The sequence below is a fragment of the Cucurbita maxima genome, unplaced genomic scaffold (genome assembly GCF_002738345.1).
Source record: "Cucurbita maxima cultivar Rimu unplaced genomic scaffold, Cmax_1.0 Cma_Scf00001, whole genome shotgun sequence".
Lineage (NCBI taxonomy): Eukaryota > Viridiplantae > Streptophyta > Magnoliopsida > Cucurbitales > Cucurbitaceae > Cucurbita > Cucurbita maxima.
This window is the reverse complement of record NW_019272017.1, coordinates 9,715,331-9,730,362: the sequence shown is the minus strand read 5'-3', so window position 1 is coordinate 9,730,362 and position 15,032 is coordinate 9,715,331. Positions and strand designations below refer to the sequence as shown.

General features: G+C 40.2%; 1 long non-coding RNA gene, 5 other non-coding genes and 12 pseudogenes across 7 annotated transcripts in view; all 18 read right to left on the bottom strand.

The window, feature by feature from the left end:
• Positions 1-15,032, bottom strand: part of LOC111493399 — a 631,558-nt gene that overhangs the window by 231,171 nt on the left and 385,355 nt on the right. The window lies entirely within an intron of this gene.
• On the bottom strand, positions 521-639 carry LOC111494405 (annotated as a pseudogene).
• LOC111494325 lies at positions 10,057-10,175 on the bottom strand (annotated as a pseudogene).
• LOC111494102 lies at positions 10,598-10,716 on the bottom strand. The gene has a single exon (XR_002720129.1). It is a non-coding gene; the product is annotated as a 5S ribosomal RNA (ribosomal RNA).
• On the bottom strand, positions 10,848-10,971 carry LOC111494383. The gene has a single exon (XR_002720178.1). It is a non-coding gene; the product is annotated as a 5S ribosomal RNA (ribosomal RNA).
• Positions 11,104-11,222, bottom strand: LOC111494358 (annotated as a pseudogene).
• Positions 11,355-11,471, bottom strand: LOC111494311 (annotated as a pseudogene).
• LOC111494353 lies at positions 11,604-11,721 on the bottom strand (annotated as a pseudogene).
• LOC111494370 lies at positions 11,864-11,982 on the bottom strand (annotated as a pseudogene).
• On the bottom strand, positions 12,466-12,584 carry LOC111494316. The gene has a single exon (XR_002720173.1). It is a non-coding gene; the product is annotated as a 5S ribosomal RNA (ribosomal RNA).
• On the bottom strand, positions 12,681-12,799 carry LOC111494306 (annotated as a pseudogene).
• Positions 12,932-13,050, bottom strand: LOC111494224 (annotated as a pseudogene).
• On the bottom strand, positions 13,083-13,201 carry LOC111494320 (annotated as a pseudogene).
• LOC111494332 lies at positions 13,571-13,689 on the bottom strand (annotated as a pseudogene).
• On the bottom strand, positions 13,822-13,940 carry LOC111494416. Its single transcript, XR_002720183.1, has one exon. It is a non-coding gene; the product is annotated as a 5S ribosomal RNA (ribosomal RNA).
• LOC111494162 lies at positions 14,064-14,182 on the bottom strand. Its single transcript, XR_002720135.1, has one exon. It is a non-coding gene; the product is annotated as a 5S ribosomal RNA (ribosomal RNA).
• LOC111494345 lies at positions 14,324-14,442 on the bottom strand (annotated as a pseudogene).
• Positions 14,545-14,663, bottom strand: LOC111494394 (annotated as a pseudogene).

Genomic DNA, 15,032 nt, shown 5'->3' with positions numbered 1-15,032 from the left:
ATTGTTATAATAATAAAAATTTCAAAATACTATATTATTATTATTATTATTAAGAAACACACAGAAATTTAAATTTTTGACTCGTGGTCATTATTATTATTATTATTATTATTATTATTATTATTATTATTATTTTAAATAAGAAGAAAAAGAGGGGGAAAAAAAAAGTAAACTTCTCAAATTTAGCCAGGTTTATTTTGCCACTCCTTTTCCTATTTAAACTCATCTTCTTTCTCTCCATGATCTACCCCACAATTTTCTACATTTCTTGAATCCTCTATTTCTCTATTTTCTCTAAAGTCTCCATTACTCTCCCTCCAATGTATTTTGAGAGTAAAGGTAGATGTATTCTTCAAAATAAAAAATGGTTTAATCCGAAGTTACCGAAATGTTTGAGTTTGCTATTGAACTCGTAAACGTGTGAGCATGCGAGCGGGGGCGGTTGCTATTTATAAAGAAAGGAAGAAAATAGCAAGGAGAAATTGAAATAACGAGTAAAATAAAAAAAAATAATAAATAAAAAGTGCAACACAAGGACTTCCCAAATGGTGACCCAACTTTGTACTACTCTCACCCAAGCACGCATAACTGTGGAGTTTTGATGGGATATGATGCATTAGTGCTGATATGATCGCACCCGACATGCAATGCGCACAAATTGCATTTAACGCATGTGGGGCGGCATGATCGAGGGAACGGTGGGTGCACGCATGTGCTCGGAACAGGCGGCGGGCGTGATCGAGGCGAAGTTGAGTGCACGCACGTGCTCGAAACGGCCGGCGGGGCCCACGTAGACACGTCGGGGAGAAGGAACACGATGGGCGTGAGCTTGCGAGCAGGGGCGGTTGCCATTTGTAAAGAAAGGAAGAAAAGAGTGGGGAGAAATTGAAATAACGAGTAAAAGAAAAAAAAAATGGGTGCAACAAGAGGACTTCCCAAGTGGTCACCCAACTTAGTACTACTCTTGCCCAAGCATGATTAACTATAGTATTCTTGTTGGGTTTTATGTCCTAAAACTCATAGTTTGTAAACAAAAACATATTCTATTTTCAATAAAGTTATTATTGATGTTTATTTAGTAAAGTTTTATTGAATAAAGTGAATTTTAAGATCATTAATCTAGATCTAATAAGCTAAGAATACTCTAGCTATGATTACTTGAACTATATGTAGAGACATAAGAGTGTATCAAGTTCAAATATATAGTGAAAATGATGTATAGTACAGGGATAAATTCAAATATATAGTCAAAATGGTCGAGTACCTTATCCCTGGGGATACTATGGATGCGGCTCACTTTTGTATATGATATAAACAATATGATCACTAAATTGTACATGTGGAGACATGTGAATGGGGGCGTCCTATGCAATGAATATTGCATAAGATCGGACCATGAAGAAAATCACTCTTACTTTATAATGTCGTTTACTGTTGAGTCTGATTTTTTTACTCGATGACCTAGGTAACTTGACCTTAATCCTGAGCTAACTATGAACTCCTGTTTATTCAGAATTATCCTTAGATTTGCATGGGTGAAAGTGGCCCGAGTTCGCCGACTCAATAAGTCTCCCATTTCAAGGGTAAGACTAGGTGAATAACTGGGGACATAGAGTGTAAGATAGAATTCACTTCTACCCGCTTTAAGGGATGTAGAGAGGTTGTTCCCTTAAGTACTGACTCCAGATCTTGAACAAGAGACCCCACCCTCTCATTGGCTCGAGAGGGATTCAGTTTGGTGGTTGGACCACAAACCAATTGTTCATTAGAGGATCAGTGGGACTTAAGGAACAAGAAGTAACTTTAGGGGTAAAAACGGTACCGACTTACTAATTACTAACAACCTGTGAAAGATCGATTTACTAATCATGATTACATCAAAAGGACAGAAATATATATATAGTGAGAGGAGTGCAACTACTAGGCTATAGTGGAGTTCCTGTTGGGTTTTATGTCCTAAAATTCATAGTTTGTAAACAAAAACATATTCTATTTTCAATAAAGTTATTATTGTTGTTTATTCAGTAAAAATTGTTATTGAATAAAGTGAAATTTACGATCATTAATCTAAATCCAATAAACTAAGAACACTCTGGCTATAGTATGATTACTTGAACTATTTGTAGAGATATAAGAGTTGATCAAGTTCAAGTATATAGTCAAAATGATCTATAGTATAAGAATAAGGCTGAGTACCTTATTCTGGGGACACTATAGATGCGGCCCACTTTTATATATGATATAAATAATGTGATCACTAAAATTGTACATGTGGAGACATGCGAGTAGGGGCGTCCTATGCAATGAGTATTGCATAAGCTCGGACCATGAAGAAAATCACTCTCACTTTATAATGTCGTTTACTGTTGAGACTAATTTTCTTTTCATTCGATGACCTAGGTAACTCGATCTTAATCCTGAGCTAACCATGAACTTCTGTTTGTTCGGAATTATCCTTAGATTTGCATGGGTGAGAGTGGCTCGATTTCACCGACTCAATAGGCCTCCCATTTTAGGGGTAAGACTAGGTAAATGGCTGGGGACGTGGGGTGCAAGATGAATTCACACCTACCCACTTTTAGGGATAGAAGAAAGGTAGTTCCCTTAAGTACTAACTCCAGATCTTGAACAAGGGGCCTCACCCTCTCATTGGCCTGAGAGGGATCCGGTTTACTAGTTGGACCACAAACCAATTGTTTATTAGAGGATCAGTAAGACATAAGAAGCAAGAAGTAACTTCAGGGGTAAAACGGTAAATTGACCCAGCTCTAGTTATGAACAACCTGTGAAGAATCGACTTACTAATCTTGGTTATATCAAATGGACAGAAATATATCTATAGTGAGGGGAGTGCAACTACTAGGCTATAGTGGAATGTCCTAGTAGTTAACGAATGTTGGTTAACAAGGTTAATGAGTTTAACCGGTTAATCTTGGATCGTTGGAGCCCATGATCTATAGGTCCATTAGGTCTCTCTGCTAGCTCATATCGAACTAAACCATAGAATAGTGTGACGAGTGAGTTCGAAGTGTTCGAAATCAAATTAGGGAGAATGCGCTACATATATACGATATATTTAATCGCATTTTTGTTTTATTTACGAATTAAACAAAAAGAGAGAATATGAGATTTATTTAAATATCTTAATCAAATATGTGTCGGAATTAATTGAGATTTACATTTGAATTAATATTAAATATTAATTAAATAGTTTAATTAATCATTTAATATTACTTTAATTTGAAATTAATAATTCAAATTGATTGTTGAATCAAAATGAAAGAAAGTCAAAATGTTATTCATTTAAGAGAAAAATTCATGTTAGTGGAATTTTGAGGTGTCAAAATTTGGTTTAATCAAACTTGCATACTTGCCAAATAAACCTCACAAATTTGAATGGAATTTTGAGTGTCAAAATTTAGTTAACTCAAGCATGCATTCTTGCCACATAATCCAAACATTTGAGTCGAATTTTGAGTGTCAAAATTTGGTGATCTCAAATTTGCATGAACATGCAAACATGACTCTATAAATAGAGTGATCATAATACATGAAAGGTTTTCTTCTTGGTGAAAAACCTTGAGAAAAACCTCTCACAAACACTCTCATCATATATGCAAAATCCCTCCCAAGTTTAAGTCACTCACTGGATTCCACAATCCCGTTCTAAGGCTGGAGGATAGTGGAGAAGACATTAGTGGTGGTTCGAAACCGGTTCGTGAGGAAAAAGAAATTTTAACTACAAAAGGTTAGTATTCAAACTCATTAAGTTTTAATACTTATGAACACGCTAGTTATTAACTATAATTGATGTACTTAGAGTGCCTAAAATCCAAATTGTTTCGCATGTGTTATATTAACACCATCATGTTACTGCAAATGTGAGATTACCAAATTTTAACACTCTAAATTTCACTCAAATTTGTGGGATTATGTTGGCAAGCATGCAAGTTTGAATTAACCAAAATTTTATTTGGCAAACATGAGTTTTGTTAAACCAAATTTTCACACTCAAAATTTTACTCAAATTTGTGAGATTATGTGGCAAACATGCAAGTTTGGTTAAACCATATATTGACACTCAATATTCAACTAACTCAAACATGGATTTTTCCATGAAGTCAACCGTATGACTTTCTCTATTTTAATTCAACCATTAATTTAAATAATTAATTTCAAATCAAAATAATATTAAATGATTAATTAAACAATTTAATTAATATTTAACATTAAATCAAATGTCAATCCCAATCAATCCGACACATATTGATTATGAATCCCTATTTATAATTAAAATATTTAAATCTTATTTAAATATCTCAAATTCTCTCATTTTGTTTAATTCGTAATTAAATCAAAATGCAGTTAAATATATCGTATATATTTAGCGCATATTCCCTAATTTGAGTTCGAACACTTCAAACTCACTCGTCATACTGTTCTAAGGTTTAGTCCGATATGAGCTAGCAAGGGGACTTAATGGACTAAACTCATTAACATTTTAACTAACATTCGTTAACTATTAGGACACTCTACTGTAGCCTAGTAGTTGCACTCCCCTCACTATAGATTTATTTCTGTTCATTTAATATAACCATCATTAGTAAGTCGATCCTTCACATGTTGTTCGTAACTAGAGCTGGGTCAATTTACCATTTTTACCCCTAAAGTTACTTCTTGTTCCTTAAGTCCCACTGATCCTCTAATGAACAATTGGTTTATGGTCCGCCACCAAACCGAATCTCTCTCGTGCCAATGAGAGGGTGGGGCCCTTGTTCAAGACCTAGAGTCAGTCTTTAAGGGAACAACCTCTTTACTATCCCTAAAAGCAGGTAGGAGTGAAGCTATTCACCCACTCTTACCCTTGAAATGGGAGGCTTATTGAGTCAGTGATTGAGTGAAAAAATCAGTCTCAACAGTAAACGACATTATAAAGTGAGAGTGATTTTTTTCATGGTCCGATCTTATGCAATACTCATTGCATAGGACAGGGCCACTTACATGTCTCCACATGTACAATTTAGTGATCACATTGTTTATATCATATACAAAAGTGAGTCGCATCTATAGTGTCCTCAGGATAAGGTACTCAGCATTATCCCTGTACTATAGATCATTTGGATTATATACTTGAACTTGATCCAGCCTTATGTCTCTACATATAGTTCAAGTAATCATATTATAGTCAGAGTATTCTTAATTTATTGGATTTAGATTAATGATCGTAAAATTCACTTTATTCAATAACTATCTTTACTGAATAAACATCAATAATAACTTTATTGAAAATAAAATATGTTTTTGTTTACAAACTATGAGTTTTATGACATAAAACCCAACACCCTGATCCCTTATTGAGCTATAATTGCGCACTACCTATAAGGCATGCTAAGAATGAATTATAACCGCAATTGTTTTCTATTGTGGTAGATAATGGCACCACAAAGACGTAGATCTTATACTGGGCCCAGACTCAAAAGAGGAAGAAGAAAAGTCACTTAGGGTGCCTCTATTCCAACACTTGAAATGGAACAAACCGAACTTCAAGAAGAGGTTAGAGACACGTCCCGAGTTAGTGAGAGGACTGTACCACGAGTCTCAAGATTCAGAATGAGCTGAGAGGAAACGATGGCCCTAGACCTTCTGGGTACAGACCCTATAGCTCAAGACTCATTTGATTCGAATCTTGCTGCTGAGGATTTGTCTGACACAGAGCCTACTACTCAAGACTTGTCTGATATGAACTTTACATATCTTTACACCGAGGAAGACCTGCTTGTGCCCGTCACTAATACAGAAATCACACGCAGCCAGCAGTCATCCACGCTCACTATGGGTATGATACAAACCTTCATGATCATCTCAATGGAGAATCAGAACGTCATGACCCAAAACCAGAATATGATGACTCAAATGATTCAGGCGATGATGGTTAATCAAACAATAGTGCAAGCGCCAAAACACCCAGGGACTATGATTGTGGAGTCCCGTTGCCTGAAGGATTTTCAGAGGCACAAATCGCCTAACTTTGATGGCGCAAGGTGGACCCTGTCGCATCTGAGACGTTGCTGGAGGCTATTGAAACAACCTTCTATTTCATGAAGTGTCCATTGGAGTACCAAGTCCATTGTGGAACGTACATGTTGAAAAGGGAAGCACATTTCTGGTGGAAAGGTGCTAAGAGGATGATTGCACCGAACGATGTGCCAATCACCTGGTGCCAGTTCAAAGACGCATACCTCTGCAAATACTATCTTGTCACTGCCATAATGAAATTGCAGGTAGAGTTCCTTGAGCTCAAGTAGGGTGACAAGCCAGGGGAGGAGTATGATCTAGAATTCAACAGATTGACAAGGTTTTCTCCAGTGTTTGTTAGCACTGATGAGCTGAAGGCCGAGCAGTTCATTGCAGGTCTTTGGGAGGACATAAGGGGACATGTGGCAGCCTAGGCAACCTCAGATTAGGCAGAAGCCATAAGAGTAGCGACCCTCATCGATAAGTTGCTGGCAATGTCATCCCAGACACCCCTCACTGCAGTCTAATGGAAGAAAACAGACCAGAACCAAACTATGATTAGTAGACAGCCCCGAGGTCGTACTGTTAGGCGAGGGAGAGCCCCGGTATAGAACAGAGCCCTTTGTCCCAATTGTCAGCATCCTTACAGGGGGAATGTAGAGCCGTTACTGATGCGTGTTTCAAGTGTGCCAAGCAAGCAACTTTGCAGCAGATTTCCCTTAGAGGAACGATCAACCCACTAACTGACTTGCGGCACAGAACCAGAGAGGCCAGGGTGCCCAACCTCAACAGGGGCGAGTTGTAGCCCATGCAACCACAGTCAGGCGAGTTGACGAGCCTGACACAGTTGTTACAGGTACGCTACCCATCTTTGGTCATTTGACCTTAGTATTATTTGATTATGGTTTTACCCATTCTTTTGTATCTGAGGAATTTGTAGAGCTAGCACACTTAGAAAAGGAACCCCTAGAGATCATTCTGTTAGTGTCCACTCCTGCTCATGAGCTATTGATGGCTACTCATAGGGTTATGGGTGGTAGTGTAATAGTGTTAAGTCGTGTCATAGAACCCGCGCTGATTGTGTTAAGTATGCAAGACTTTGATGTTATCTTGGGTATGGATTCGCAAGGCGAGAATCGTGCTCTAATAGATTGTAAGACTCAAATTTTCGTTAGGGGATAACTTTACATACAAGGGAGACACCTCCAAGAGAACCCCAAGGGTCATCACAACATTGAAGGCTAGTGTTAAGGATATTTAGTAATAAATTATAGTTTATCATATATATTATATTTGATATTTTATTATAAGGCAAATATCTAATATTTGCCTTATTATCATAGGTATCTTTCCATTTATTGTTCTTTCCATTTATTACTATTTCCATATCCTTGTAATTCATTTGATTATAAATAAGATAACTTTCACACCATTTAGGTGTGGTGAATTAATCAAACATTCACATGGTATCAGAGCCCTCTCGGTTTAACAACCCCGATCCTTTCTTTTCAATGGCTTTTGAATCCTCTAATCTTTTTCTCCACCACCCCTGCTGGTTTTGACGCCGTAGGGGCAGTCTTCATGGCTGCCGTAGTCGGAGCCGATGGATTACTCTTCGGCTCCACCCTATTGACCTCCAAATCACCTTTCGTCATACTCTGTACATACAACCTCACCTTTTCCAACCCAATCGGTTTTCCCCTTGGCCAATATAGTCTCTCTCATTTTCTTCCCAATCAACCTTCATCCTTCACATAAACCCTAACCTAAACCTATCAACCTTTTGCAGAGATTTACCTTCGAAATCTGGGTGCCGCACTGGCCTATTCGCCAACCAAGTTTCCGCCGCCCTTCCTGCCAAAATTGGCTTCTTCGCTCGATGAGGCGACTCTTCCGACTGCCCTTCTCGCCAAAATTGGCTCCTTCGCCCAATGTGGCGACTCTTCCAGCTTCAACATTGTCTTTGTCCCTTGCTCTAGGTTTCCCCTTCTACTTCTTGGGGTTAGAAATATTCTCACCAGAGCCAAGGCAGCATCGTCGCTAAGCGACAATCCCTCTTCATGGGTTAGACATATTCTCGCCGAAGCCAAGGTAGCATCGCCGCTGAGCGGCGATCCCTCTGCAAATTTTTGATGGCCAAGAACCGGGTTGTTAGCATCTTCATGAAAAGTGTTGCTCAACCTCTTTGAATTTTTCCGATTCAAGCTTCACATTCGTTTAAATCCGACGCTTAGCTTGCGGTGGGGTGTTAAGGATATTTAGTAATAAATTATAGTTTACCATATATATTATATTTGATATTTTATTATAGGCAAATATCTAATATTTGTCTTATTATCATAGGTATCTTTCCATTTATTGTTATTTCCATTTATTACTACTTTCATATCCTTGTAATTCATTTGATTATAAATAAGATAACTTTCACACCATTTAGGTGTGGTGGATTAATCAAACATTCACAACAACACAGGAATGCTCCTGTTAAGTATGCTTAAATTTCACCCCTACCCAGATACCACAAGAAAACTCCCGCTCATACTTTGGAAAAGAAATTGGTAGCCGGTAAACTATATTGTTTAGACACTAGTTGTAGAGTTATAATTACATGATACTGTTTCGAAAATGAATATTAAATTTACTAAATGGCCATCACATGATGACTATTGCACTACATAACTTTATACTCATACCCCACTTAATAATTAGTCGAGTCAAATTCATTTGATGGTGGTTTTAAAATCTATTTCAGCTATATCTATAAATTTTAATTTTGATTCTTAAAAAATAATGTAATTTACTGGATTCATATTTTATTTCTTATTTATTTATTTTTGTTTTAATTACTTATTCTCGGAATATTTAGGTCACAATGTTAACAATAAAAAATTATGATATTTAGAACTAAAATTAAAATTAAAAGTTTACAAAAAAAAAAAAAAAAAAAAAAAAAAAAAAAAAAAAAAAAAAAAAAAAAAAAAAAAAAAAAANATATATATATATATATATATATATATATATATATATAAAACCTTTTTAACTTTCACCAACTGATTAAGGGGCATATTCATTAACATTCCAAGTAATTTAGCATTTCTTATAATTGGATTTTATTTTAAATTTAATGATGGCTTTGCTTCTTGTCTTTATTTTATTTAAATTTTATCACATTAACTTTTTATTTTATTTAAACGGCCTAGAATCCTTAAAAACCAACTTGACCTCCATGACATCCAAGAATTTATAATTGGATTTTATTTTAAACTTAATGCTCGCCTTGCTTCTTGTCTTTATTTTGATTTAAATTTTATCACATTAACTTTTTGTTTTATTTAAACGGCCTAGAACCCTTAAGAACCTAGTTGATCTCCATGACATCCAAGAATGACAAAAGTTCAGTTGGATTACCCTACATAGCACATCCATCCTATTAAGGGACGTAGGATTACACGGGTAGCCTTAGTAGCTGGCAAGCACAGGGGTTGCTCCCCCAATCTTGGGTGGCTAGATGGTCATATGGGTAGGGTTCACCAGCTAGCCTCCCATAGATGATGAGAGCAAACAAGCACAAACCATAATGTCCCCACTAGAGAAAAAGTCTTATAAGGTATCACCTCGACCCAAGAGAAAAGATCTTATAAGGGTTCACTAGTTAGGATGTTATTCCATTTTTTATCAAATAGACTCGAAAGGTCAAATTCATATACTCTCTACCAACCGAGCTCGTTGTCGAAAGAGGGTTTGAAACTATGACGATGAGGTGAGAAAGTGCGAGAAAATAGGGCAGACATGAAGAAATAGAAGCCAACCACAGTCAAAGTTGACAAGGTGAACAAGCAGCCAATTAGTAGTTTTTCGTTCTATAACCTTCCAAAATCTAATTTTCAAAGACTTTTTCATCAATTTTCTTCTCTTAGACTGATTTTAAGACCCACTTGCGACATTTGAGAGGATTCGAACTTCCAAAAATTGGAAAACAACTTCCAAAAACTGGAAAACTGAGCACCACGAGGACTGGAGAAATTGAAATTGAAATAAAAAAAGGGGCAACACGAGGACTTCTCAAGTGGTCACCCAACTTAGTACTACTCTCGCTCAAGCACGCTTATCTGAAGAGTTCTGATGAGATCCGGTGCATTAGTGCTGGTAAAATCACACCCAGAGGACTTCCCAAGGGGTTCACCCAACTTAGTACTACTCTCGCCCATGCACGCTTAACTGAGAAGTTCTGATGAGATTCGGTGCATTAGTGCTGGTATGATCGCACCCGATATTCCATGCGCACAAAGTGGATTTAACGCATGCCGGGCGGCATGATCGAAATGCGAGGGGCGTGAGCGGGGGAAGTTCCCATTTGTAGAGAAAGGAAGAAAAGAACTGGGAGAAATTGAAATAAAAAAAGGGATGCAACATGGGATCCAGTGCATTAGTGCTAGTATGATCGCACCCGACATGCCATGCGCACAAATTGGATTTAACGCATGCGGGGCAGCATGATCGAAACGCGAAGGGCGTGAGGGGGGGGAGGCTCCCATTTGTAGAGAAAGGAAGAAAAGAACTAGGAGAAATTGAAATAAAAAAAGGGGTGCAACACGAAGACTTCCCAAGTGGTCAACCAACTTAGTACTACTCTCGCCGAAGCACGCTTGACTGCGGAGTTCTGATGGGATCCGATGCATTAGTGCTGGTATGATCGCACCCGACATGCCATGCTCACAAATTGGATTTAACGCATGCAGGGCGGCATGATCGAAACACGAAGGGCGTGAGCGAGAAGGTTCTCATTTGTAGAGAAAGGAAGAAAAGAATGGGGAGAAATTGAAATAAAAAAAGGGGTGCAACACGAGGAAGTCCCAAGTGGTCACCCAACTTAGTTTAGTACTACTCTCGCCCAAGCATGCTTAACTTCGGAGTTCAAATGGGATCCGGTGCATTAGTGCTGGTATGATCGCACCCGACATGCCATGCGCACAAAGTGGATTTAACGCATGCAGGGCGACATGATCGAAACGCGAGGGGCGTGGGCGAGGGAGGTTCCCATTTGTAGAGAAAGGAAGAAAATAACTCGGAGAAATTGAAATAAAAAAAGGGATGCAACATGAGGACTTCCCAAGTGGTCACCCAACTTAGTACTACTCTCGCCGAGGGACGCTTGGTTGCGAAGTTCTGATGGGATCCGGTGCATTAGTGCTGATATGATCGCACCCAACATGTCATGCGCACAAATTGGATTTAACGCATGCGGGGCGGCATGATCGAAACGCNAAGGGTGTGAACGGGGGAGGTTCCCATTTGTAGAGAAAGGAAGAAAAGAATTGGGAGAAATTGAAATAAAAAAAGGGGTGCAACACGAGGACTTCCCAAGTGGTCACCCAACTTAGTACTACTCTCGCCAAGCACGCTAACTACGAAGTTTTGATGAGATCCGGTGCATTAGTGCTGGTATGATCGCACCCGACATGCCATGCGCACAAAGTGGATTTAANGCATGTCGAGCGACATGATCGAAACGCGAGGGGCGTGAGCGTGGGAGGTTCCCATTTGTAGAGAAAGGAAGAAAAGAACTGGGAGAAATTGAAATAAAAAAAGGGGTGCAACACGAGGACGTCCCAAGTGGTCACCCAACATAGTACTACTCTCGCCAAGCACGCTTAACTGCAGAGTTTTGATGGGATCCGATGTATTAGTGCTGGTATGATCGCGCACCCGACATGCCATGCCCATGCGCACAAATTGNACTTAACACGAGGACTTCCCAAGCGCACGCTTAACTGCGGAGTTTTGATGGGATCCGGTGTATTAGTGCTGGTATGATCGCACCCGACATGCCATGCCCATGCGCACAAATTGGACTTAACACGAGGACTTCCCAAGCGGTCACCCAACTTAGTACTACTCTCGCACAAACACACTTGACTGCGAAATTCTGATGGGATTCGGGGCATTAGTGCTGGTATGATCGCACCCAATATGACATGCGCACAAATTGGATTTAACGCATGCAGGGCGACGACATGATCGAAACGCGAAGGGCGTGAGGGGGGAGGTTCCCATTTGTAGAGAAAGGATTCGGGGCATTAGTGCTGGTATGNTCGCACCCAATATGACATGCGCACAAATTGGATTTAACGCATGCAGGGCGACATGATCGAAACGCGAAGGGCGTGAGGGGGGAGGTTCCCATTTGTAGAGAAAGGAAGAAAAGAACTGGGAGGTCTTCCCAAGTGGTCACCCAACTTAATACTACTCTTGCCCAAGCACGCTTAACTACAGAGTTCTAATGGGATCCGATGCATTAAAAATGGTATGATCGCACACAACATGCCATGCGCACAAATTGAATTTAACGCATGCGGGGCGACATGATTGAAACGTGAAGGGCGTGAGCGGGGGAGGTTCCCATTTGTAGAGAAAGGAAGAAAAGAACTGGGAGAAATTGAAATAAAAAAAGGGGTGCAACACGAGAACTTCCCAAGTGGTCACCCAACTTAGTACTACTCTCGCCCAAACACACTAAATTGCGGAGTTCAAATGGGATCCGGTGCATTAGTGCTGGTATGATCGTACCCTACATGCTATGCGCACAAAGTGGATTTAACGCATGCAGGGCGGCATGAACGAAACGCGAGGGGCGGGAACCACTGGGAGAAATTGAAATAAAAAAAGTGGTGCAACACGAAGACTTCCCAAGTGGTCACCCAACTTAGTACTACTCTCGCNCAAACACGCTTAACTTTAGAGTTCTGATGGGATCCGGTGCATTAGTGCTGGTATGATCTATCCAGACATGTCATGCAAACAAATTGTATTTAACGCATGCGGGGCGGCATGATCGAAACGCGAAGGGCGTGAGCGGGGGAGATTCCCATTTGTAAAGAAAGGAAGAAAAGAACTCGGAGTAATTAAAATAAAAAAAGGGGTGCAACACGAGGACTTCCCAAGTGGTCAACCAACTTAGTACTACTCTCGCCCAAACACGCTTAAATGCGGAGTTCTGATGGGATACGGTGCATTAGTTCTGATATGATCACACCCAACATCCCATGTGCGAAATTGAAATACAAAAAGGGGTGCAACACGAGGTCTTCCCAAGTGATAACCCAACTGTGTACTACTCTCAGCTAAGCACGCTTAACTGCGGAGTTCTAATGAGATTCGGTGCACTAGTGCTAGTATGATCGCACCCAACATGCCATGCACACAAATTGCATTTAACGCATGCAGGGCGGCATGATCGAAACGCGATGGGCGTGAGCGGGGGAGGTTGTCATTTGTAAAGAAAGGAAGAAAAGAACGGGGAGAAATTGAAATAAAAAAAAAAGGGTGCAACACGAGGACTTCTCTAGTGGTCACCCAACTTAGTACTACTCTCGCCCAAACATGCTTCATATCCAGTGCATTAGTGTTGGTATGATCGCATTCGACATCCCATGCGCACAAATTGTATTTAACGCATGCGGGGTGGCATGATCGAAACGCGATGGGCGTGAGCTGGGGAGGTTGCCTTTTGTAAAGAAAGGAAGAAAAGAACGGGCAGAAATTGAAATAGAAAAAAGAGGTGCAACACAAGGACTTCCCAACAGGTCACCCAACTTAGTACTACTCTCGCCCAATCACCCTTAACTTTGGAATTCTTATGGGATCTGGTGCATTAGGGCTAGTATGATCACACCCGACATGTCATGCACACAAATTGAATTTAACGCATGCAGGGCGGCATGATCGAAACGCGATGGGCGTGAACGAGGGAGGTTGCCATTTGTAAAGAAAGGAAGAAAAGAACGGGGAGACATTGAAATAAAAAAAGGGGTGCAATACGAGGACTTCCCAAGTGGTCACACAACTTAGTACTACTCTCGCCCAAATACGCTTAACTGTGGAGTTCTGATGAGATCCATTGCATTAGTGCTGGTATGATCGCACCTGATATGCCATGCGCACAAATTGTATTTAACGCATGCGGGGCGGCATGGTCGAAACGCGATGGGCGTGAGCGGGGGAGGTTGGATGAAAAGAACGGGGAGAAATTGAATTTGAAATAAAAAAAAGGGGTGCAACACGAGGACTTCCCAAGTGGTCACACAACTTAGTACTACTCTTGCTCAAGCACGCTTGACTGCGGAGATCTGATGGGATTCGGTGCATTAGTGCTGGTATGATCGCACCCGACATGTCGTGCGCAAAAATTACATTTAACGCATGCGGGGAGGCATGATCGAAACGCAATGGGCGTGAGCGGGGGAGGTTGCCATTTGTAAAGATAGGAAGAAAAGAACGGGGAGAAATTGAAATTGAAAATAAAAAAAAAAGGGTGCAACACGAGTACTTCTCAAGTGGTAACCCAACTTAGTGCTACTCTCGCTCAAGCATGCTTCACTGCAAAGTTCTAATGGGATTCGGTGCATTAGTGCTAGTATGATCACACCCAACATACCATGCGCACAAATCTCATTTAACGCATGCGGGGTAGTATGATCGACACCCGACGGGCGTGAGCGTGCGAGCGGGTGAGAAATTGAAATAAAAAAAGGGGTGCAACACGAGGACTTCCCAAGTGATCACCCAACTTTGTACTAATCTCACCTAAGCACGCTTAAATGTGGAGTTCTAATGGGATTTGATGCATTAGTGCTGGAATGATCGCACCCGACATGTCATGCGCACAAATTACCTAGAACTTCTTTCCCCCAAGCACGTTTAACTGCACAATTCTGACGGAATTCCTTGCATTAGTGCTGGTATGTTTGCACTCGATATTCCTTGCACACAAATTGCATTTAACGCAAGCAGGGCGGCATGATCGAGGCGACGGTGGGCACACGTGCTCGGAATGGTCGACAGTGCCCGCGTGAACACGTCGAGGAGAAGGAACGTGAAGGGCAAGCAGTGTAACGGAAGAATTGAGTTTACTTTTAACTAATAAACAAAGTAGTGTAACGATTTGATCATAAGCCGTGGAAATGATTGAGTTTGTTATTGAACTCTTAAAAAGAGCATTGCAGCGGTTTTTATCCTAA